At 40.0% G+C, this 23,890-nt stretch overlaps 1 long non-coding RNA gene across 1 annotated transcript in view; it reads right to left on the bottom strand.

Moving 5' to 3' along the window:
* Positions 1 to 23,890, bottom strand: part of LOC114806507 — a 125,431-nt gene extending 101,541 nt beyond the window's left edge. The window contains exon 1 of the long non-coding RNA XR_003754543.2: positions 23,505 to 23,890. This is a non-coding gene — a long non-coding RNA (uncharacterized LOC114806507). The remainder of the gene's footprint in view (positions 1 to 23,504) is intronic.

Here is a 23,890-nt window from a genome sequence, read left to right as displayed (position 1 = left end):
ACCACGTGTCTGCTGTGTGACCTTGGGCAAGTCACAATTTGTCTGGGTCTCAGTTACTGCATCGTAAAATGGGGGTTGAGTGTGAGCCCCATGTGCACAGGGACTATGTCCAACCTGATTAATGTGTATCTACCCCAGCAATTAGAACAGTGCCTGGCACTCTTAACAAGTGCTTAACAAGTACCATAATTATTATTATTATGAGGGATGGTCAGTTGAAGAAGTCCAGGAATAGAGGAAGCAGATTGTGATCCAGGACTGAGTTGGCGGAGTGAAATGGTGAAGGAATGAGGGAGTGGAGTTCAGTGAAGAGTGTGGTGTTGGAGATGGGGATCTTTGCATCCAAGATGGGAGGTTGCCAGGAAGTCCTAGAGAGGCATGATCATATAGGATGGGTGGAAAAAGTACATTAATCAGAGGTCTTTGTGGGGAAGAAAGACAGTTTAGATGGGGAGGGGGTGGGACTGAAGTGGCAAATTCCAAGGATATAGTTAGAAAGTGGTAATTCAGAGTTGGAGATGTTGGGGATGAAGTATATGATGTCATTTGGCACAGAGTCTAGTAATTGTGGGGAATATTAGCCATAGCTTGTTGTGGACAGGGAAAGTGTCTACCAACTCTATTGTACTCGCCCAAGCACTCAGTAGAGTGCTCTGCACACAGAAAGCATTCAATAAAAACAACTGATTGATAGGGCTGCCTGATTTTCAGACGGAGCTAGTCCAGAGGGTTTAACATGTCAATGAAAATAAATGGATCCAAGAGCACGGTGACATTTTCCAGTATTCAGAGTAGGTACTTGGAAGTAGGTGACTCATACCCTATATAGCTTGTTTTTTCCGCTCCTAAAAAAAAAAATTTAAAAAATCACATATCATTAATGATTAAGGCTTAAATCTGTAGTCACACAGACCCTATCAGCAAAGATGCTATACCTGACAGGTCACTTCAACAGTCTGTGTCCAGTTGTAATGTGGGGCTAAATTACCTAGCACATTAGTAATGCCACCTCTGTCTGTTTTGCTGATGTTAAGGTTGAAGAAATCTTCACACATTAAAGATACAAGATGATTTCCCTGGCAAGTGAAGTACCTAAAATTTTTCATTGTGGCTGGAGTAAGAATGGGAAAAAGGTGAGGAAAGATGAGTGAGAGGAAATGAATCCAGGGATCCCTAAACTGCTGAACTCAGAAATAAAGGATTGGAGGGAAGGAGTGTGAAACTGGACCTATGATTTCCCCACTCTCACCTAAAAGAAAAAGTGAGACTTGATCAAACACATTACAAGTATTGCTCTTAGTGCACAGCTAACAGAAAATGCTATAAAAAGCCAAGTGGATCAAAGGTTTTGGTAAATTAAGATTCATTGGCTAAGTCTTCACAGGAGTCATGGTAGTATTACTAGAGCCATGAAAAAGCTCTTACATGAATCTGTCTTTCCCATTATTTTACACAAAATTGTATTTTGTTTTTAAAATTCAGGGGGAAAAAATCCAGTTAAAATGATCATTTCTCTTCTAGGCCAAATTTTCCCAGTAATTTTTGCCTGTATATTTTTACATCACATGGTTCTTTCATGCACACTGCAATCCTTCATGCATTCCTTTGCTAATTCTGGTTAAAAGTGTTAATAGGAAAAGTTTAGATTACATTTCACAAGCTCGATAAGAAGAGATCCTAAACATCTACTTAGAAAGTTAAAGACCAAGGATGAAATTCCTTGGTCAGAAGTGAAAACATACATGCAGCACATACGATTGAATGAAGAATGGAATGCTGTCTCCTCGATTTGCGCTCAGGGAAAGCTGGAAAGTAATCAGACAAAAGTGAGAAAGGTGAAGGATTAGCAGGCAGCTCAGGTCTTTTCTATCGTGGTCTTCTGATCCTACACTGAACCACTAGATGGCAAGATGAAAATAAGCATTATTTATGACGGACAAATATATAAACTTCTGATAATCTTGGCCAACATTTATTAAACCAGGATAGCCAAGTGCTTAAACCACTTCTTTCATTTTAATTAGTCCCCTTTAGAACAATAATTATAATATTATGTGTCAGGCATGCAGGGAATGTGTCTGCTGTATTGTTGTATTGCCAAATTGCATTGTCCCAAACTCTTAATACCCTAAGCACTTAATAAATACAATTGACTGACTGACTAAACGCTGGGGTAGATACAAAATAATCCGATCAGACACAATCCCTGTCCCACATGGCGCTCTCAGTCTTCGTCCCCATCTTACAAATGAGGTAACTAAGGCACAGAGAAGTTAAGCGACTTTCCCAAGTGTTGGGGCAAGGATTAGAACCCAGGTCTTCTGACTCCCGGGTCTGTGGGCTTTCTATTGGGTCATGCTGCTTCTCTGAGCTGTAGCTGCAAGCACCTTCTCAGCTCATTAGGGCTACTGAGTACACTGAATACCTGCCCTAATGAAAGTGTGAATGAGAACTTCCACAGGGGATCTAACATTCCTCCAGGGAACAAACCATCAGTTGTATCACTTGAGCACCTGAGTGCTAGGGACTGTATTAAACCCTAAGAGGGGTAACACAAAACAAGGCATATTTTAGCTGTCCTCAAGGAGTTTACAATCTAATGGGAGAGGCAGACAATAATCATTTGTTACTATTAATAATAATGATGATGACGATGATATTTATTAAGCTCTTAGTATTATAAGCGCTTAGTACAGTGCTCTGCACACAGTAAGCGTTCTATAAACATGGCTGAATGAATGAATGAATCAAGCACTGGTCTAGGCACTGGGGTAGATACAAACTAATCAGGTTGGACATAGTCCCTATCTCACATTCATTCAGTCGTATTTATTGAGCACTCACGTGAGGCTCATAGTCTTTATCCCCCTTTTACAGATAAGGGAACTGAGGCATAGAGAAGTGAAGTGACTTGTTCAAAGTCACACAGCAGATAACTGGCAGAGCAGGGATTAGAACCCAGGTACTTTTGACTCCCAGGCCAGTGCTCTATCCATTGGAAGAGCAAATGTAAAGCCTAGAGTGACACAAATACAACAGAAAGAAAAATCTGAATAAAAAATTGAAGTACATATGTTCAGGAGTGAGTGTGTGGAGTATTTTAAGCAGGAGAAGTACATATTCCATCACATAAATTAGGATTGGGGAATTTTTCTAGTTCACTTTCAAATTTTAAAAGAGATTTTCACTTATCTCTGCCTAAAAAAGCTTAATTTAAAAATCATAATTAGAACACTGAATTTTTGGAACATTTTCTCCAAATGTTGATATACAGGTAAAACTAAAAATCTAAAATTCATTTAGTCCTTTCAAAAAATAGACCAGCTAGTTATAAATGAAATCTTGAGTTTTTTTTAGCTAAAATAATACTTTACCTTTTAATTTATTAGAACTAAAAGCATCTCTATTGACAAAATAGTTGGAAATCCATAACATCCAATAAGTGTGATTATTGAAATGCTCTTATTTTTGTATATCCCAGCAACAGTGAACTTTTCTCAGTGATCTGACAGATAATTTTTCTCAATTGTTTATGCTTCAGGCTGCAGTAAAGAAATTATTCTTCAATAGTTCCAGCATTGAAATATTAACACAACTGATGACAAATAAAATACTGTTTTATATTGATTCCTAGGGCTTTTGATTTATTATCAAGAACTTTCTAACTAATAGAAGGTACTCAAGGCTAACAAGGGCAGTACCTAGATTTGATGACCATAAATAATTTAGACTGATTATTCACCAGAATATATTCAAAACACATTTTAAAAGAATGTCGGTTCTCTAACTCCCAGCTATTGCCTTCAAGTCACTCAATCAACTCTGTCCTTCCACTCTCTTCTCCCACTACACCCCAGCTCACACTCTTCACTCCTCCCAATCTAAACTTGACACTGTGCCTTATTCTCATTTCTCCCACCACCATCACTATTTCCATGCCCTTCCCCCTACCCGGAACTCCTTTCCCCCTCAAGTCCAACAGACCATAGATCTCCTCATCTTCCAAGTACCTCTGAAATCATGTCTTCTCCTTCCAGATTAATTCCTTCTCTCCCCAGATTGGATCTCCAGAGCTGATACCTCAATACTTCTGTGCTACTTAAGCATTTGTGAACTCCCTAAATCACTTATATTCGTTCATTCAACCATATTTATTAATAATAAAAATGTTGGTATCTGTTAAGCACTATGTGCCGAGCACTGTTCTAAGTGCTGGGGTAGGTAGAGGGTAATCAGGTTGTGCCACGTGAGGCTCACAGTCAATCCCCATTTTACAGATGAGGTACCTTAAGTGAAGTGATTTGCCCAAAGTCACAAAGCTGACAGGTAGCAGAGCTGGGATTAGAACCCATGACCTCTGACTCCTAAACCCGTGATTTTTCCACTGAGCTACGCTGCATTGTTTACTGTGTGCAGAGCACTGCACTTACATATCCTACCCCTCCTTTCTCCTTCCTCCTACCTGTAAATTATTTTAGTATCTGTCTGAATGTGAGCTCACTGAGGTCAGGCACCGTGTCTACTATCTCTTTTGTACTCTTCCCAGTGGCTCAGTGGAAAGAGCACGGGCTTTGGAGTCAGAGGTCATGGGTTCAAATCCCGGCTCGGCCACTTGTCAGCTGTGTGACTTTGGGCAAGTCACAACTTCTCAGTGCCTCAGTTACCTCACCTGTAAAATGGGGATTAAGACTGTGAGCCCCACGTGGGACAACCTGATTCCCGTGTCTACCCCAGCGCTTAGAACAGTGCTCGGCACATAGTAAGCGCTTAACAAATACCAACATTATTATTGCTCTGTACACAGAAGGTGCTCATCTGTACTACTGATTGATTGGTTTTATTAGATTTCGAAAGAGATCTGTAAAAAAAAAATACACCCTCATGAAATAAGACTGTCTGACATACTAGATAAGTGAAACCACATGCAACAATTTTACACTAGTATTTAAATCTCAGAGTACTATATGTTCTCAAATTGGAAACCCTTATTTTAACATGCTAAATCTCAGATTGTCAGAAGGAGCAATCAGATCAAATACCCTTCAGTTTTACTGATCAGATGTCTATAGAAGTTTAAGGGAAAAATAATTCAGATTTCCTCCATAAATGCAGTTCAAGTTATGTTTTATATTTTAGTAAGAGGAAGAATTCCAGTCATTGAATCAATTCATGGATACTTTGGATGTTTAAAAATTCTGGCAATGTACCATGGGGAGAGAGAATCTCACCATGTGCCCAAAATCCTAAATCTACTGATGGACCTACAATTCAAGTACGGAGGCAAATCCCAGGGTATTGGAAACAAAGTTACCCAGGCTCTTTAGAGTGCAAATTCTCAATTCAGGGAAGGAACTGTTACTTTCAATGAATGAAATAAAATTTAGTATTGTCTTCTGTAATTGCTTCTTCATCTCAAATTATTTTAAATGCAGAAGTGTTTAAGGAAACAATAACTAAGCAAATCACATGGTTGATGACTGTCAGTTGTATTTATTTGAGCACTTACAATATAACACTAAACACAGTCCCTGCCTCCAATGAGTTTACAATCTAGGAAGCCATGCATAAGGTCCATAAAAATCCATGTATTCCCAGTGCCTAGCAAAGAGCTTCCAACAGTGTGGATGTGTTATAAACACTGACTGCATGAGTAATTGGTTGGCATCACACTAAAAATAGTGTGAGGCTATCCAGATTGCTTTGTGAGAGGTTGAGCAGATTTCTTTCCTGCCTATTTCAAATGTGATATGGTAGCATATCATAATCTTCCTTTCTCATGCAGCACAGATACTGTTTGAACATCCAATCAATCATATTTATTGAGCAGTTACCATGTGCAGAGCACTGTACTAAGTGCTTGGGAGAGTACAATATAAAAGAGTTGGTAGACATAGTCCCCGCCCACGAAGAGCTTACAGTTTAGAAGGAAAAATCATGTATGTGTCTCAGGAGTTTCTGATCAATTATTATTCACATATACTTCCCTTGAGAAATGAGAGAAGGAACAAGGAGAGGAGTTAGGTGGAAGGAGCTTTGTCTCCCAACTGAGGGGAGATCGTGCTGGCTAGAGAGGATCTGGAAATTTTGGTAGAGCTGATTTTTCAATATATAGTGTTTGTTAAGCGTTTACTATGTGCTAGGCAGTGTTCTAAGCACTGAGGTAGATATAAGGTATTTGGGTTGGACACAGTCCCTGTCCCACATGGGGTTCACAGTCTTATTCTCCATTTCACAAATGAGGGAACTCAGGTACAAAGAGGCCAAGAGACTCACTCGAGGTCACGCAGCAGACAAGTGGCAAAGCCAGGGCCAGAATCCAAGTCCTTCCGACTCCCAGGCCCATGCTCTGTCCACTAGACCTCGCTGAATTTCTGACCTGCTCTCCTGCCTCTCCTCCCCAAACCTGCCCTGGGTCCAGTTCCCTCTGATCACTTTTCCCACCCCCACCAATATCACAAATCTTGTTCTACCATAGCTTCCTACCATCACCTCCATCAGTCAACAGGTCCCTTAGATGACTAATACTTAACAGTAATAAATGTACATCTCCAAAAAATCACATTCCATTTGGGTAGTGACACTACCAGCCACAAATCTCCCTCTCAACTTAGTTTTGATCTTCTCAGAGTGTGAACAGGGTAACTCCCTCACCATAAATACTTTATGTGAAGATTTAAATTTTTCTTGGAAGAGGCAGAATTCCCCTTCTGGGATCCACTTCTCTTGAGAGTGTTATTAGGTAACCATGATTAAACAAGAGCAGAGCATAAAAGACTTTCCAAGTCAAAATTCAATTTTGGTGATTAACCAGATGGGATTTAAGCCCCATTAAGTCCCCTGTGCTTTTTGTGCTCTCCCAGAGTGACTGAGGACTGGACTTCCCAGGTTTTTGGAAAGATTTGCCATAATAATTCTTAGCTTAAATTGGGTTTCAAATGTCACCCATGTACAGAAAAATCTGAAATTTTCCTCTTAATCTTTGTCATTAAAACTGGATTTGCACTTGGCAGAACACAGGGTGGGGATTCTTGCCACATTAAGATAACAATCTCTTCTGTTTGGATTTCCAGTACCTGTGGGATTCTGAGATCAAGTTGCTTAGAGACCCCATGGAATTTGCAGAGAAAGCAAACTCCAATCTTGACATCTGTAATTAACGTTTTATCTCACTCCAGAAAGCTACAGTTTGCTGGCAGTAGGTCTGCTTTCTGCAGTTGAATATTACTTCCCCACCCACTGATTCTTCCCAGCTCAGTAGTCTCTGGCAATCACTGAAGACTGTTTTGTTTTGATTTTTAACTGAGTAAATTGCTGGGCTCTTGCACTTGCTACTCTAGAAGTTGTAAACTGCTCCAACAGGGCATCAGTGTCCTCTCAAGCAGGTTTCCTGCAGCTTTTCTGAAAATATTTACAATTCTTCCCCACTCTACTGTGCTTCATGCTTTCCAATCTCAGGCCAAGACTACCCAGTAAGAAATAAATGAGAACTGGGGCATTACCCAAATAATTTAGCCAAAGTAATCTGGCTTCTCCCACCAGGATTTCCTGGAATTTAAGATCAAAAATAGGGTTTTTTTGCCAGAATCACTTGATTTCTTAGATGTGACCTGTGAGTAAAGTTGTCCTTTGGTTCAAAGACCCACAATACTATGAGTGAGTTTTGGTTTTTTTGTTGTTTTTTTTCCATAAGCATGAATAACACTGAGACTCTCTTGCACACAGTGTCCATGAAAAGAGGTAGGGCACTTTATCTAGTCCCTTGCCATTCAAGGAGAGAATAACTCAGTCACCAGGAGACTGGCCAAATGGCTGTCTCTCAGCAAGAGGTCAGATTGGAGTCACCAATGTTTCATAGAATTTGAGTTTTGGCTTAGGAGAAGAAAGGGGGAAATAGATACAAGGTTATCAGGTTGTCCTAGGTGGAGCTCACAGTTCTAATCCCAATTTTATAGATGAGGTAACTGAGGCCCAGAGAAGTTGTGTCACACAGCTGGCAAGTGGTGGGCCTGTTAGCAGGCATTTGAATTGTTTTTCCAGAATTGGTAATTGTTTGCATTGACACTCCATGTCCCTGTGCCCAGCATACACATGGTGAAAGTGTTCACAGGAATAGTGGAGGCAGTCTATGATCTTGGGATCGGATGTCTTGGTGGAAGCAGCGTGGCTCAGTGGAAAGAGCATGGGCTTTGGAGTCAGGGCTCATGAGTTCGAATCCCAGCTCTGCCACTTGTCGGCTGTGTGACTGTGGGCAAGTCACTTAACTTCTCTGTGCCTCAGTTCCCTCATCTGTAAAATGGGGATTAAGACTGTGAGCCCCACGTGGGACAACCTGATTCCCCTATGTCTACCCCAGCGCTTAAAACAGTGCTCGGCACATAGTAAGCGCTTAACAAATACCAACATCATTATTATTATTATTATTATTCATCAGTGACAGATACAGTTACGCCCTTACCTGTTCAGCGAGGCACTATGACAGCAGCTGAATAAGGGATGGGGAACCTATTCTCTCGAAAAAAGTGATAGTATTATAAATGCAGAGTGTGACATATTGTACTGAGTGCTTGGGAAAGCATACCACGGGCAAAAGACAGGTCACCTGTCCACAAGGAGCTTACAATCTATTGCAGGAAGGACAAACACTAAATCTATGTAAAGAGAAATGTCAATTAGTCAGGGAATAGAAGTTATGCTAGGTTCCAGAGCATTCTGATTTCACTGAACATGTCCCAGGGTGTACACAGCAAATCCCTAAAAAGCACCAAATAAAATTTAACCCGTGATTTGTGACTGTTCTTGAATAAGTGAGTTTTCATGGGCTATCACCATGCATTTCAAATGCATGCATTTGAAGACAGTATTCAAATAACAAGTGACCAATAATAAACTGTTTTGCCTGTAAAACAATTAAAAATCATCCTATTGTCTACAAATCTACTATCAGTTAATTTTTATTGGCTACAAAAAAATATACAGCCTGTGACATGATTCAATATAAGAAAAACCCATTGTATGAGCAGTGGGTTTTAAGACTCTTTGTGGAACGTGACAAATCTATCCTAATTAGAGCATAAAAATATAACTATAACAGCAATATCCTTGAGGCCATCAAGGGCCTTCATCATAATCATTTCAGTAAATGGAATGGTGTATGTACTCTGTATTGTACTCAGAGCTTGGGAGAGTAAAGCACAACAGATTAACAGACATGTACCCTTCCCACAACAAGCTTACAGTCTAGGGTGGGAGACATTAATATAAGTAAATTATATTATATATTAGAATGATATGTATTTTATTTTTAAAGATTTGTACATAAGTGCTGTGGAGTAAATACCAAATGCCTAAAGGTCACAGATCCAAATGTATAGATGACAGAGAAGGGAGTGGGATCTGGGGAAAAGAGGGCTTTAGTGGGAAAGGCCTCTTGGAGGAGTTGTGACCTAATGATGCTTGAAGGTGGGGAGAGTGGTAGCCTGATGACTATGGAGGGGGAGGGAGTTCTAGGCTAGGAGGAGGTCATGGGAAAGGGGTTGGCAGTGAGATAAGGTCAGGGCACAGTGAATAAACTGAAGCTAGAGGTGTGAAATGTGCAGGCCGGGATGCAGTAGGATATCAGCGAGGTGAGATAGGATGGGGCAAGTTGATTAAGTCCTTTAAAGGCAATAGTAAGGAGTTTCTGTTTGATGCGGAGGTGGATGGGGAGCCATCGACTGTTGTTGATGGGTGGGAAGACATGAACTAAACGTCCATGCAGAAGAGTGAAGTATGATCTAGAATGAGGAAGGACAGGAGGCAGGGAGGTAAACGAGGAGGCTGGTGCCATAGTCAAGACGGAATAGGATAAGTGGTTGGATCAGCGAGGTGGCAGTTTGGATTGAAAGGAAAGGATGATTTTAGCAGTGTTGCGAAGGTCGAACAGACAGGATTTGGTGTCACTGCATATGTGGATGGAATGAGAGTGATGAGTCCAGAACAACCCCGAGGTTACAGGCATGTGAGACAGAGGAGAGTGGAATTGTCTACGGTGATGTCAAAGACAGATGGAGGTCAGGGTTTGGGTGGGAAGATGAGGAGTTCAGTTTGAGACATATTTAATAGTTTGAGGTATCAGCGGGACATCCAGATAGAGATGTCCTAAGGCAGGAAGAAATGCAAAATTACAGGGAAGGAGAGGGGTCCGGACTGAATGTAGAAGAAGCTGGGTGGCTTAGTGGAAAGGGCAAGGACTTGGGAGTCAGAAGTCATGGGTTTTAATCTCTTCTCTGCCACTTGTCAGCTGTGTGACTTTGGGCAAGTCACTTAACTTCTCTGTGCCTCAGTTACCTCATCTGTAAAATTGGGATTAAGACTGTGAGCTCCAGGTGGGACAACCTGATAACCTTATATCTACCCCAATGCTTAGAGCAGTGTTGGGCACATTGTAAGCGCTTAACAAATACCATCATCAGTATCATCATCTGCATGAAGATGACAGCTGGAGCCATGAGAGCAAATTAATTCTCCAAGGGAGTGTGTGGGGATGGACAATAGGAGGGCACTTAGAACTGAGCCTGAGCATCTGTACAGTGCTCTGCACATAGTAAGTGCTCAATAAATACTTCTGAATGAATGACAGGTTGTGGGCTTACCCTGCGGCTAGTGTTTGCAGGGCTGGATCAGGGCATGATTGGAGTCCCCCAGTGGCATCAGGTTTGTATGGAGGGGAGGGGTTATGAAAGGCACTAAAGTCATATGGTCCTAAATTTGCCCTTCTGAAGAGTGAAGATGATTCCAGTTGCATCCCAGATAGGAGGGAATACAACATTCAGAAGGAGAATCAGAGAGAGAGAGAGAGTTATTCCAGTTTGTCCATTGTGCCTTTACTCTTGAGCCCCTCTCTCCCCAACCCCCTCCCCCATATCTAATAATAATAATGGTATATGGTATTTGTTAAGCGCTTACTATGTGCAAAGCACTGCTCTAAATGCTGGGGGGATAGAAGGTGATCAGGTTGTCCCACAGGGAGTGCACAGGCTTCACTCCCATTTTACAGATGAGGTAACTGAGGCCCAGAGAAGTTAAGTGAATTGCCCAAAGTCACAGCTGACAAGCGGCAGAGCCGGGATTAGAACCCATCACTTCTGACTCCCAGGCCCGTGCTCTTTCCACTGAGCAATGCTGCTTCTCTAGAAATTACAAACCCAACTAGGGAACAGGGGAATGTTAAAAAGCAAATGAAAAGGCCTGGTGACTTTTGTGGTCAAAGAGAGAGTTGCCACTCATGTTAATTGAAACAGCCTAACACATTTCCCATATTTATCAGAACAAATTAACTCCTTTGTCAAGATAAAAGTTTGAAGTACAAACGTTGAAGTCTGGGTAATTTTTGAAAATTAAGTAATTGTCCAAGAACCTCAATAATAAAGATTTCCAAGGAACAAAAGTGACAAGATGCAGAACTACATTTTCATCTACATATTTATTAACACTACCTAATTGTTCATTCTCTGGCTTGGACAAAAGTGTCTAACGAGATGAAATGTTCCTGCTTCTCTGGAATGTTACCTCTATTTGGGAAAATATTTAAGGAGGATGAGGAAGAATTGGAAAAGTACTAAGAAAGTTTCAACAAGAGGATTTGTGTTCCAAATGAAAGCAGAATGAATAATGTTACATGGAATTCCCACACAATAAGTGCTTAGTACTATTAATAATAATAATGTTGGTATTTGTTAAGCTCTTACTATGTGCCGAGCACTGTTCTAAGTGCTGGAGTAGACACAGGGGAATCAGGTTGTCCCACGTGGGGCTCACAGTCTTAATCCCCATTTTACAGATGAGGTAATTGAGGCACCCAGAAGTTAAGTGACTTGCCCAAAGTCACATAGCTGACAAGTGGCAGAGTTGGGATTCGAACCCATGACCTCTGACTCCAAAGCCCGTGCCCTTTCCACTGAGCCATGTTGCTTCTCTACCACCCTATTATTATTCACACATCGTCAGAAAAAAAGCAATTCAATGTTTGTCAGACAGCTGAAAAGTTCCTGAGAGGCTGAGTGAAGTACTTCATTTTATCAGTGGTAAACTCATAATTGAAACCGTAAGATCATCTGTTCAATTTTAAGATTTTTGAGGGGCAAGGACTCTAGTGTGGCTCAGTGGAAAAAGCTCGGGCTTGGGAGTCAGAGGTCATGGGTTTGAATCCCAACTCTGCCACTTGTCAGCTGTGTGACTGTGGGCAAGTTACTTAATTTCTCTGGGTCTCAGTTACCTCATCTGTAAAATGGGGATAAGACTGTGAGCCTCACGTGGGACAACCTGATTACCCTGTATCTACCCCAGCACTTAGAACAGTGTTCTGTGCTTAGTAAGCGCTTAATACCAACATTATTATTATTAAGTGCCTAGTGATGATGATGATGGCATCTCTCTTTGAATGACGGACTGAGAACTTCCATGAGGGAATTAATTTATGGGGTGTTGATGGTTTTTGCAGCACTACTTCCATTCTCTTGACTTGGCCAATCATGTCGTCATAGTGGCTTGAAGAGCGATGAGAGAGGAGGATGGCAATGGTAAGGCACATGGCAAAACACCTGGAAAGATTTTTGTTGTTGTTGTTGAAGGGCAGAATCCATTTACAGCTGAAATGCTTAGCAACACAATGTCAGTGCTCTACTTTGGGGTCATAACCCAGCAGATAGTTGCCTTGGTAGCTACTGCAGTTTTAGCTGCCCATGTTAGGGAGTTAATAATAATAATAATAATCATTATGGTACTTATTAAGCACTTACTATGTGGCAAGCACTGTTCTAAGATACAAATTGATCAGGTTGGACACAGTTCCTGTCCCACATGGGGCTCACAGTCTTAATCTTCATTTTAAAGATTAGGTAACTGAGACCCAGAGAAGTTAAGTGACTTGTTCACAGTCACACAGCAGGCATGTAGCAGAGCCCAGAATAGAAGCCAGGTCCTTCTGACTCCCGGCCCGTGCTCTATCCATTAAGTCACACTGCTTCTCAGGCAGTAGCTTGGTCAGGATTTCTGCTAGGCCTCTCTCTACCATGTGGAATGTCCTAGGGGGTTCTTCTGTCAGAAACCTTCACTCCATGTTAGTTGAGTATCCTATTTACAGAACTGGGCTTAGACTCCAGGTCTTCTGATACCCAGAGTCATGCTTTCTCACTGCCAGAAACAGCTCTTCAGTACTTAGTGTGGGGGCTCTGCATATGATAGGTGCTCAGTAAATGCTACTGATTATGAAGTTTGTGTGTGTGTGTGTGTGTGTATATCAAATACTATTTACTGAGCACCTTTGTGCAGAGCACTTGGGTGAGTACACTACAACAGTGTATATATATGTATTTGTATGTTTATGTATGTAAATATACACACAAAATATGAATCAATCTCATTTATTGAGTGCTATTAGTGTGCAGAGCAATGTACTAAGTAATTAATAAACACTATTTACATATTCATTATACTATCTATGCATACAGTTGAGGCTATAAAGATATAAATCCTTATATAGCTATAAGGCTATAAATCTTTCACACACTGTGTCTCCATAAAAATCATCTCTTTATGTACTCATGAACTGGCCACTTAATAAAGACCATTGATTGATTGTAAAGTGGGAATTAAATCCTACTCCCTTCAACCTTGACTGGGAGCTCTATATGGGAGAGGGACTGCATCCAACCTGATTAACTTGCATTTACCACAGAACCTAGAGAATAGGAAGCACTTAATAAATGGCAGTTTAAAAAAAATTGAAAAATCTGTCAGTTTCTGAATCTACCTGTGGGCTTCCTGATCATCCCAGAATTTCTGCTTAAGGAGAGCAGTCACTCCAGGATGGGAAATTAGTATGAAGTATTAACCAGAGTAAGGCTAAGAAAATACTAAAATAAATATGCTGAGTATTTATCGAGTAACCTTCGCCTTAATTTAACTCTGGCTCTAACTCTAGTTCTAACACAATTCTTCAGGGATTTTTTTATGATTCATCATTCTGAAAGACATTGTTAGTTGCAGTCAATCCTTTATCTCAGGAACCTTATTGCTCATGTAGACTTTCACTTCCTTCACATACACACACGTGTACTTTTGATCAGAGTTCTAACTTTTGTAATTGAAAAATGGTTTGGCTCAAGTAGGTTTGGCAGCACTCCAAATCAACTTCCTGTATTTCACTTTCAGTAAATCCACACCTCCAGTGGTTTGGGATGCAGTCTCTCAATGGGAAATTCCATACACTCCATACAGAATTCCATACACTCCAGACTCCAGGGCAGACTCTGCTTAGTGACAATGTGGGATGAGGCAAGTAAAACGAATCGATCCAACACAACAGAGTTCACTACATTTCTCTGATCTCGCTAGCTGGAAAAGCCCATTTTCTACAGTATCCTAATAACAGAAACAATAGTATTTAATATATAGCCTCCAGTTCAGTGGTGGGTGTTAAACGAATTAGACAGGATCTCTTTTCCTTGGGAGTTTTCAATTTAAGTAAACACAATTGTTGCAAACATACAAAATGAAACTATATCATACACCAAAGAAACTTACACACAAAGGAAAGAAAATATAGACCACCAAGTTAAATAATTATAATCTCTACAGAGTTATTAAACCTGATGATACAATCCATGACCACAGAGGACTTCCAGCACTGTGGACAGCGTCAGAACTCTAGTGAGAAATAGCTGCAGAGGTTGCTAGCCAGGTTGTGTCGTTGCGAGCCCCAGTACCGGGATATATAGAGTCATGCAAGTCTGAATGTTTGCATATGTATGTTATGAGAATGTCAACATTTGAGAGCAAAACTACACACTCGTACATATGTACATATTTACCCCCATCACTCCAGTGAGGTGTGTATACCCACAAACCCATCTAAGTAAAGAGTGCTCCTCTTTGAGCTTGAAGATGATGCTACTATGAGATTTTTCTTGTCATTTCTTGAGTCCTCATTATCTTTCAGCTCTCAAATTTGAGCTCCTGCTAAACCCGGACTGTTCTTACTATCCAACACTTCCCACATCTTTTCATTCCTCTCCACCTAGACTATCACATTGCTGCTAGCTCTTTCTCATACCACATCTGGGCTCTTATCAGTCTCCCTATGTGAGTCACTACTTTTTCCAATAACCTCATATCTCCTTTCTTCTCAAATCTCATTTATGGCTTCTCATTAATCTCTGAATCAAACAAAAACTTCTTCATCATTTGCTTCAAGGCTGTCTTCCAACTCTCCATAACATATATAATCAACCCGCTTCACACTTTACTCTTCAGCTTGCCTCTTTCTCACAAGCCAATCTTCTATCTGTACTTCCTCTCAGCTTCCCCATCTCTGTTTTCTCGCATATATTGTTCCACCAGCCTGAAACTCTCTTCTCACCCTAATCCACCAGGTTATAAACTATCCCCATCTTCAAAACCTTTTTAAAATCTCGCCTTCTCCAACAAGCCTTTCCTGTTTAATTCCCAACTACCCATCACATCAAGCCATAAGCCAACTCTAAAGCTTACATATTATATTTATACCCCCTCAGCACGCATGTATATATGATCAATTTGAAGTCAGTGTATTCTAATAATCTTATTTGTAAATATGTATTTTCCTATTAGAATATAATAATTTAAGGAACTTTAGGAACTTATAGTCTAATAGGGAAAATGTACATATAAATTTTTACGTATTAAGTGTTTAATGATTATGCTTTATTTTCCCAAATGCCTAGTATAATGCATTGCACCAAGAGGATATTTAATACATATTTTTACTACTAATAATTATTATGATGCTTGTTAAGTTCTTACTGTGTGTGAAGCCCTGTTCTAAGAGCTGGGGTAGAAACAAGTTAGTCAGGTTGGACACTGTCCCCATCCCACATGGGGCTCACATTCTTAATCTCTATTTTACAGATGAGGTAACTGAGGCCCAAAGAAGTTAAGTGACTTGCCCAAGGTCACATAGCAGACATGTGGCAGAGCTGGGATTAGAACCCAGGTGCTTATGACTCCCAGGTCCGTGATCTAGCCCCTACTACTATGTGTATGGGTGTGGATAAAAATATTAACATTCAATCAACAATATACTCCATTGTGTGCTCCAGTGATGTGTCTGTAGAGCATTTCATTATATTCACATCTATTTTCTTGATATTTTCTGTTTTCCAGTGTCTCTGCTCAAAGTAGAAAAATCCTTCTTCTGATTGTCATATTCTTGACTGTCTGCTGCTGTGGCCTACTCCTATGCAATCTTAGTTGAGATTACTTCACCATGGCTTTAAGCAATTGCTGTATGGTAAAATGTAAGATTGTGTGCTTGTCTCTATACCATAGTTCTCCCTCTTCCTTGACTTCTTCACTTCTTGCATCCAAGTCCTTTGCACATACATTATATCCTTCCTGTTCTTCATGACACTTTAAATAAATGTTTGCCATGCTTTGTGACAAAATTCTTCTAGAATACACCTAAGCTTAATTTTCCCCACAGATTATCACTACATGGCATAAGGTTTGATTTATGAAGTATTTTAAGTGGAAAAATATATTGGCAGCTCTTATCAAGAAACAGAAGTTTGTGTGTTTTGATAGAGGAGAAAATGAATGCAAGACAGCTTTAATTCTCTAATACATGAGGCAGTTGCTTAATTATCCTGTTGTCTTCTATTCTCTTCAACTGACCAGCCCAATGAAGTTACATAGGAATGCACTGTTCAAAACTGGCTGACTGATTGTGTTCCAAGGCATTATTACTGATGAACTCATATGGTCATTTATGGCTTGTAGGCAATGGTACTGAGGCGGCTTAAGAATCTGGATGTGACTTCTTCTAGATTGTAAACTCCTTGAGGGCCAGGTCCATGTCTACTTCCTCTTCTGTACCCTCCCAAATTTAATGTTCAGCACAGAATAGGCACGCTGTAAATAGTATGGATTCCATGATTTTGTGGTAAGTGTATAAAATTGTACCTCCCCAAGCCCTTAATATAGTGTTCTGCACAGAGTGAGTGCTTAATACCACTGATTGACTCTATAGAAGATTGAACATCTTTATTAAACTTTAATTTGGCATGACTCAACCTACTAACAACTAAGGGATAACTGGGTGTAAAGCACAGCTTCTGGGGCTCTCCACAAAGAGCAAAATAAAGACAAAGTTCCAAGTGAAAAGTTTGTCTAAAGGTGAACCTTCTCATGATCTGTTCAATCCTATCCATGTCCTTCTTTACTCTGACTTCAAGGCAGAATGAACAAGTTACCTGGTCAGTGGTTTCAGTGCAGAAACCACTAGGAGATTGGCCTGTCACCTCTACCCTGCATGGGTCTCCTTCTCTCTCCCCCTCTCATTAAGCACTCAATAAGTACGATTGAATAAATGAATGAATGAATTCTCTCACCATGATCATGCAGAATATCAAGAACAAACGATATCTGAACTATGAGCTTCGTCAGAAAGCTTCAATTGCACCATTTCCAGAGGGCTGGTGAATGTTGGTATCCTAGGAATGGGATTTTCCTTTTATATAACAATCACAACAAGAAACGGGGGTATTTGCTCAGTACTTACTAGGTGCCATACACTTTACTAAGCACTGGGGTAGATAATCAGGTCATACAAGGAGCTCATGGTTTATCTAGGAGAGAGAACAGGTATTGATTCCTTATTTTGCAGATGAGGGCACTGAGGTACAGAGTAGTTAAGAGACTGCCAAAGGCCACCCAGAAGAAGACCCAGAAGGCAAGTACAGTGCTCTGCACACAGTAAGTGCTTAATAAGTACAACTGAAAGATTGAATGAAATTGAGTGGTGGAACCGGGATTAGAATCCAGGTCCTCTGACTCCCAGGCCTATGCTCTTTCCACTAGGCCACCCTGCTTCCCAACAGATCATTCTTTGGACAGAGGCCAGTCTCAAGGGTTTGGGTCACTGCTGAGCTGTACAGTTGTCTCTTTGCTTGGGAGCCCCTAAAACAGATGGAATGGACGAAAGTGGCCTGCTCTTCTGAGCCTATTTCCAGCCCGTTCTAAATTTAAAAAAATCCATGTTAATTATTCTTTACTCTGAAGAACTGAGAAAGAATACTTATATTAACAGGAAACCAGAGGGATAGAATTATATATCTGAAAGATAAGAGCTCCCCATGGAGGAAGAACTATGACTAATTATCTTGTAATTATCCCACCACTTAGCCTAAAGTAAGCACTTAAATATCATTATCATTAAATTTAAATTTATTGAGCCTTTACTGGATGCAAAGCCCTGTACTAAGCGCTTGGGAGAGTAAAATATAACAACAGACATTCCTGCCCACACCAAGCTCACAGTCTAGAGGGGGAGATAGATATTAATATGAATAACACACATGTGTAAACACACACACACACACATACACTTTGGGGATGGGAGAGAGGATGAATGAAGGAATAAGTAAGAGTGGCAGAAAAGGAAGTGGGAGAAGACGAGAGGAGGGCTTAGTCAGGGAAGGCTTCTTGAGGGAGATGTGCCTTCAATAAGATTTTGAAGTGGGGGAGAGCAATTATCTGATAGGAGGGAGGGTGGTGAGATAGATTAGATCGAGGTACAGTGAGAAGTTTAGCATCAGAGGAACGAAGTGTGCAGGCTGGGTTGTAGTAAGCATATAGAGAGGTGAGATAGGAGGGGACGAGGTGACGAAGGGCTTAATGATGCATCCTATCTCCATTTCTGCAGTTTCCAAGCTAGCTGGCCCAGTCAGAGGTCAGGTTTCCTGTATACCGTAAGCTCCTTGTGTGTTAAGGATCTCATCTACTAGCTCTGTTGTACAGCAGTTTGCCAAGGGCTTAGAACAGTGATCCACACAATAATAATAATAATGTTGGTATTTGTTAAGCCTTTACTATGTGCAGAGCACTGTTCTAAGCACTGGGGTATACAGGGTAATCAGGTTGTCCCACATGAGGCTCACAGTCTTAATCCCCATTTTACAGATGAGGTAACTGAGGCACAGAAAAATTAAGTGACTTGCCCACAGTCACACAGCTGACAAGTGGCAGAGTAAGCACTCAGTTAATACTATTGATTATTTCTGGCATTTTTGTACTGGTTTAAAGATCTCCTTGTCCTGACTGAAGTAGGGATAGCAGAGACTTGAGTTTGTAAAGATAACCTGTAAATTCAAATTAGTATGGTAGTTTAAAGTGCTTTTTTATGCCATGTTAGATGTCACTGTACTTCAAGATATATGCAGAAGCTAACCAAAATGAAAGTGAGGAAATCCACCATCTAGTAAATGGGCCCAGTTACAAAGCTAAATGCTGATGCTATTTCAAAACCATATCTTGGATCAAAGGGGCTATAAAAGCAGGATGGTTCTATCTAGCTCCTAAAGCAACAAGTTGCCAAAGATAGTTTCTCATAGTTTATTGCCTACATCACAGAGGAGCACTGGCCATGGTAATAATAATTGTGACATTTGTTAAGCACTATGTGCCAAGCACTGTATTAAATGCAAGGGGAGATACAAGGTAATCAGATCCCACATGGGCCTCACAGTCTAAGTAGGAGGGAGAACAGGTATTTAATCCTCATTTTGCAGAGGGGAGATATTGAAGCACAGAAAAGTTAAGTGACTTGACCAAGGTCACATAACAGGTAAATGGTAAAGCATCCCTCTGCACTGTGCAAAGGCTCCGAAGAACAGGAGGTCGAGAGTTGCTCAGGACTGTAGAGCAGGAAAGTAACAGCTACCATTAAGAATGAGCTCCGTACCTTCAGGGTTCAGCCAATTAAAACAGCACGTAAACCAGCTAAATATTTAACAACACAGCCTGTGACTTGACCCTGAATACTGGTTTGTGCATTTTATAGATCAAGTTTCTAAGAAACAAGTGGAGCTGCAAGAGTAATAAAAACTGATTATTTATAAAGGAAGCATTTTCCATCTCTGCCAATGTAAACTACTCCTCTTGGCAACCAAACAGCTGTTACCATTGCCCCTGGGTCAGTGGTGAGGGACTAATTCCAAATATCTTTAGAATTCCATAGTTTCAAAAGAGAAAAATTAAAATTCTGAACACTTATTACTTTCAGAACTTCATGAGCAAAGAAGAGTCCAAATACCATGTTAAATAGAGCGGCCAGATATTATACAAGCACATACTGAAGACAGATGCGGCTACCAGATTTTATTTTTAGCAAGAATTATAGGCCCCCAAATGCTATCTAGGTAAAAAGTTTTTAGTTCATCCATTTTGTCAGCATGGTCAGACATTTTTTTCTTTTACTATGGGAAAGTGTCAAATCTCTTATTGTACAACTCTAGTCATAAGAAACAGTCTTCACATTTCACTTGGAGAAATGGTGAGGTGTGAGAAGATTTGAACTTTAGGTAAATGCTTCAAAGTCTTTGTTAGGCTGAAGATGCCTTATTTTGGTTTCAGTGAGAAAACTAATTGTACTTTGTTAAAAGAAATGCCTCTAGATCAGTCATTTCAGTGTCGTGATAAACAGCACTAGGATTTGGAAACTAAAATTGGAAATGGCCAATGTGTCTAAGCCTAGGCAAAACGAAGAAAAGTTGAGCAAATACCAGGACACCAAATATAGATAATTCAAATAAAAAAAAAGTAAACTTTAGCAGCCTGAATTACTTAACTGCTCTTATCCCATGCTGATTAAGCATGGGGCCTTATTGATACATGGAATAGTTCAAAAACGGTAATAAGACTCCGGAAGTGAGGGTGAACCAGAGAGAAAGTCAGGCGCTATTCTTTGAAGATGCTGTCTCACTGAAATATTGATATCGACAATAATTCTTCATATGTAAGCTCCTTGAGGGCAGGGGTTATGTCTATTTCTTTTGTTTTACTCTTAATCAACTCTCTTTTTGAACACTTACTGTGTGCCCAAGCATTCAACACAGTACTCTGCACCCAAATACTATTGTTTGGCTGATCACTAACAAGGTAAAAGAAAAATGGTGTTCATTTTGTGCTTACTATCTGCCAAGCACTGTGCCACATATTGGGGATCTAGATTACCAAGTTTGATCCAAACCCTGCCCTAAAAAAGGGCTCAGTCTATGGGATAGGGAGAGCAAGTTTACTATTCCCATTTTGTAGATGAGGACACTGGGTCACAGAGTTAGATGATTTGCCCAAAGTCACAGAGCAAACAAGTAGTGGAGTCAGACTATCACAGAGGTCTTCTAACTCCCACACTTGTGCTCTATCCACTAGCCCACACTGCCTCAAGTGAGGCTCCAGAACAGCCATGTTAATGTGCCCTGACTGTCTCCCTGCAGCAGCCAGAAAATTTTGTCTGCAGAAAACCTGGAGTCATACCCCATTCAAATTCCTGTTTTAAAGCACCAGAGGATTGCAGTAAGGCAAAAATATTATGTCTATCTTTAAAAAAAGTTGACACTGGTAGTTAAAGACCTGAACTTTAAAAAAATTAATTTTAAGTATTTTAAGAGCATGAAATACTAGAAAACAACCAGCAAAACTTTTTGAAGAGCAAATTATGCATATGCATTTAATTTCCTTAATAGGCTGAACTAGAGGAATGCAATGAATGTGGTCTTTTTAGATTTCAGTAATTGTTTTGGAGCAGTTTCATGAGAGAGACACACACATCAACAAATTAAGGCAATATGGTTTTGACTATATTGCCTTAACCCAGCTAAATGCTCTTAATTAGTCCTATAAAATTAGAATCTTTACTGAAAGAGTGCTAACCAAGCTTAGTTTCCCATCAGAAATGTGTTCCCAAAGTCCAAGGAGGTATAAACATATTAAAAAGCAATGATTAAAAGCCACAAAATAACACCATGATCAAATAACAATGTTAATATTTCCAATGATGAAACCTTTTGCATCAAATTAAGTTTTCGGTGTGTACAATGTAAAGTACTGTAATTTTCAAAGTGGTGTCTAACATCCTAGTCAGTGGGAAGAACTGTGCCAACAAATCCATCAGTATTTTTGCTAAATTGAAATGAACATTCAACCAGTGTGGCCTAGAGGATATTGGAGCAGCTGAACATTTTTCTGATGATGTTGAGGGTACTGTTCTTAAAGAGTCTGCATTACGGAAGAGTCACACTGTAGTACTCATGCCTTATCTATGCCATGCATCTGCACCCTGTCATTTCCTCCGATTTTCCCTACTACATTTGTCAAAACATTCTCTAGTTCTCCACCATATTTTAACCAAAATGTGGAATGAAATCAAGTGTCATGAGAGCATCAACTGTTCCTCGAATAGAAAGGTCCGTGACTGGCAGAAGAATCACATTCAAAAAGTTATTATCAATAGCTTAGTGTTTCCTGGATTCAGTGACGTCCCTCAGATTGATCTTAGGACATATTTTGATTTATACTTTTATTAATGATCTAGACAAATAAATTGGGGGTTTGCCCATCAATACAAAATGGACAGTGCTAACAGTTTAGAGGTCAGAAGTCAAAATTAAAATCATTGACTTGATAGATTACTAAAATTGTAGGATAAGAACAGGATGAAGGGGACAGGTTCAAGATAAAAAATAAACTTAGGGAAAATAAAAATGTACAAATTCAGGAAGAGAAAAAGATTGGTTAGGCACTGTGATTGGAGAAGAAAATCTAAGGGTCACAGTTGACCAGAAACTGGTGAGTCCAGCAATGCAGTACCACTGCTTAAAAACAGCATGGTACTTAACTATTTTATGAGGTATGAAATTCAAGTTGTCCAGGAAACAGTCCTCATTTAATTTGTATAGGCCAGACACTTATTAAAAACTCCATTGTCTAGTTTCATGAATTATACAAAGAATTTTTCTTGAGGTGAATCCTGGTCCTGTTATTTCTCATTTCTGTAGAGCAAACTGAAGAAGAAAAAAGTGATTTAAGTCAAAGGAAAGATTTCAAGTTGAGAGTTTGAGGCAACCATTATAGGTTTTTGTAGTTGTGTCTCAGATTGTTTGATTTAGTGAAAATGATGTGTATTATTGGTAGTATTTGAAGAAAATGACATCTTGAGAAGGATTCAGTAAGTTAAAATCTGAGTCCAATAAATGGTATTGTGGAGTGTAGTAAAAGGATGATTCAATGAATTATGACTATTGTAGCTGACAATTCAATTTGGTAAACAGGATTTACCATTATTCCTCAAAGCTGGAGTCATACAACTTGCCTTTTACATAAAACCACATGATATAATATTAATCCAGGTGGCTACAAATATCCTTCTCGAGGTAGACCAGATTCCAGCTCCTTCCCTTCACCTCTTAGCTCTGCTGCCTTCTCTCAGCATGGATTTCCCTTTGATCATCCACTGTTTTATAATATAATCCATGTTAAACTAAAGAGATATCACATTTCACCTGTTTTACAGACTTTTACCAGACTTGGAAAAAAAGATGAGATTTGACATTTTACCTGTTTTCTTATGCCCTCCAGACAGGAAAACATTTTTGAGAAGCTGTTCATCAGAATGTCAGTTCCAGATAAATTTGGTAAATTCATTACAGTACCTGCTTTCTGTGAGTTATCTAGAAGTCCTGCTGCTTTTCCTTTGATTCCAAACTTGCCTCAGGCCAAGAAACATAGGCTCTTATACTTTCTCCACCCACAACTTTTTATTTACAGCCGAGGCCTATTTGGACAGTGGGGTTTAAGACTTCAGGAACTGGTAAGCAGTAAGTAGACCTCAGAGGCTCAGACTGAAAGGCATCCAAAATACTCTGGAAACCTCCTGAGGATGATGCTCTTATGAGCTTGCCAGGACTTCCTGCATTTCCACTAGGTCATGTGCACTAAATTACGAGAACAGCTCTGCCTGGAAACTCTACTTCAGCTCCAACCAAAACCAACAAGCATCAAAAGTAAAGATAGGTGAAGAGAAAATGAAAGGTGATTA

Source organism: Ornithorhynchus anatinus, chromosome X1 (assembly GCF_004115215.2).
Source record: "Ornithorhynchus anatinus isolate Pmale09 chromosome X1, mOrnAna1.pri.v4, whole genome shotgun sequence".
NCBI lineage: Eukaryota > Metazoa > Chordata > Mammalia > Monotremata > Ornithorhynchidae > Ornithorhynchus > Ornithorhynchus anatinus.
The sequence above is the reverse complement of the archived record's forward strand: the minus strand, read 5'-3'. Positions and strand labels throughout refer to the sequence as shown.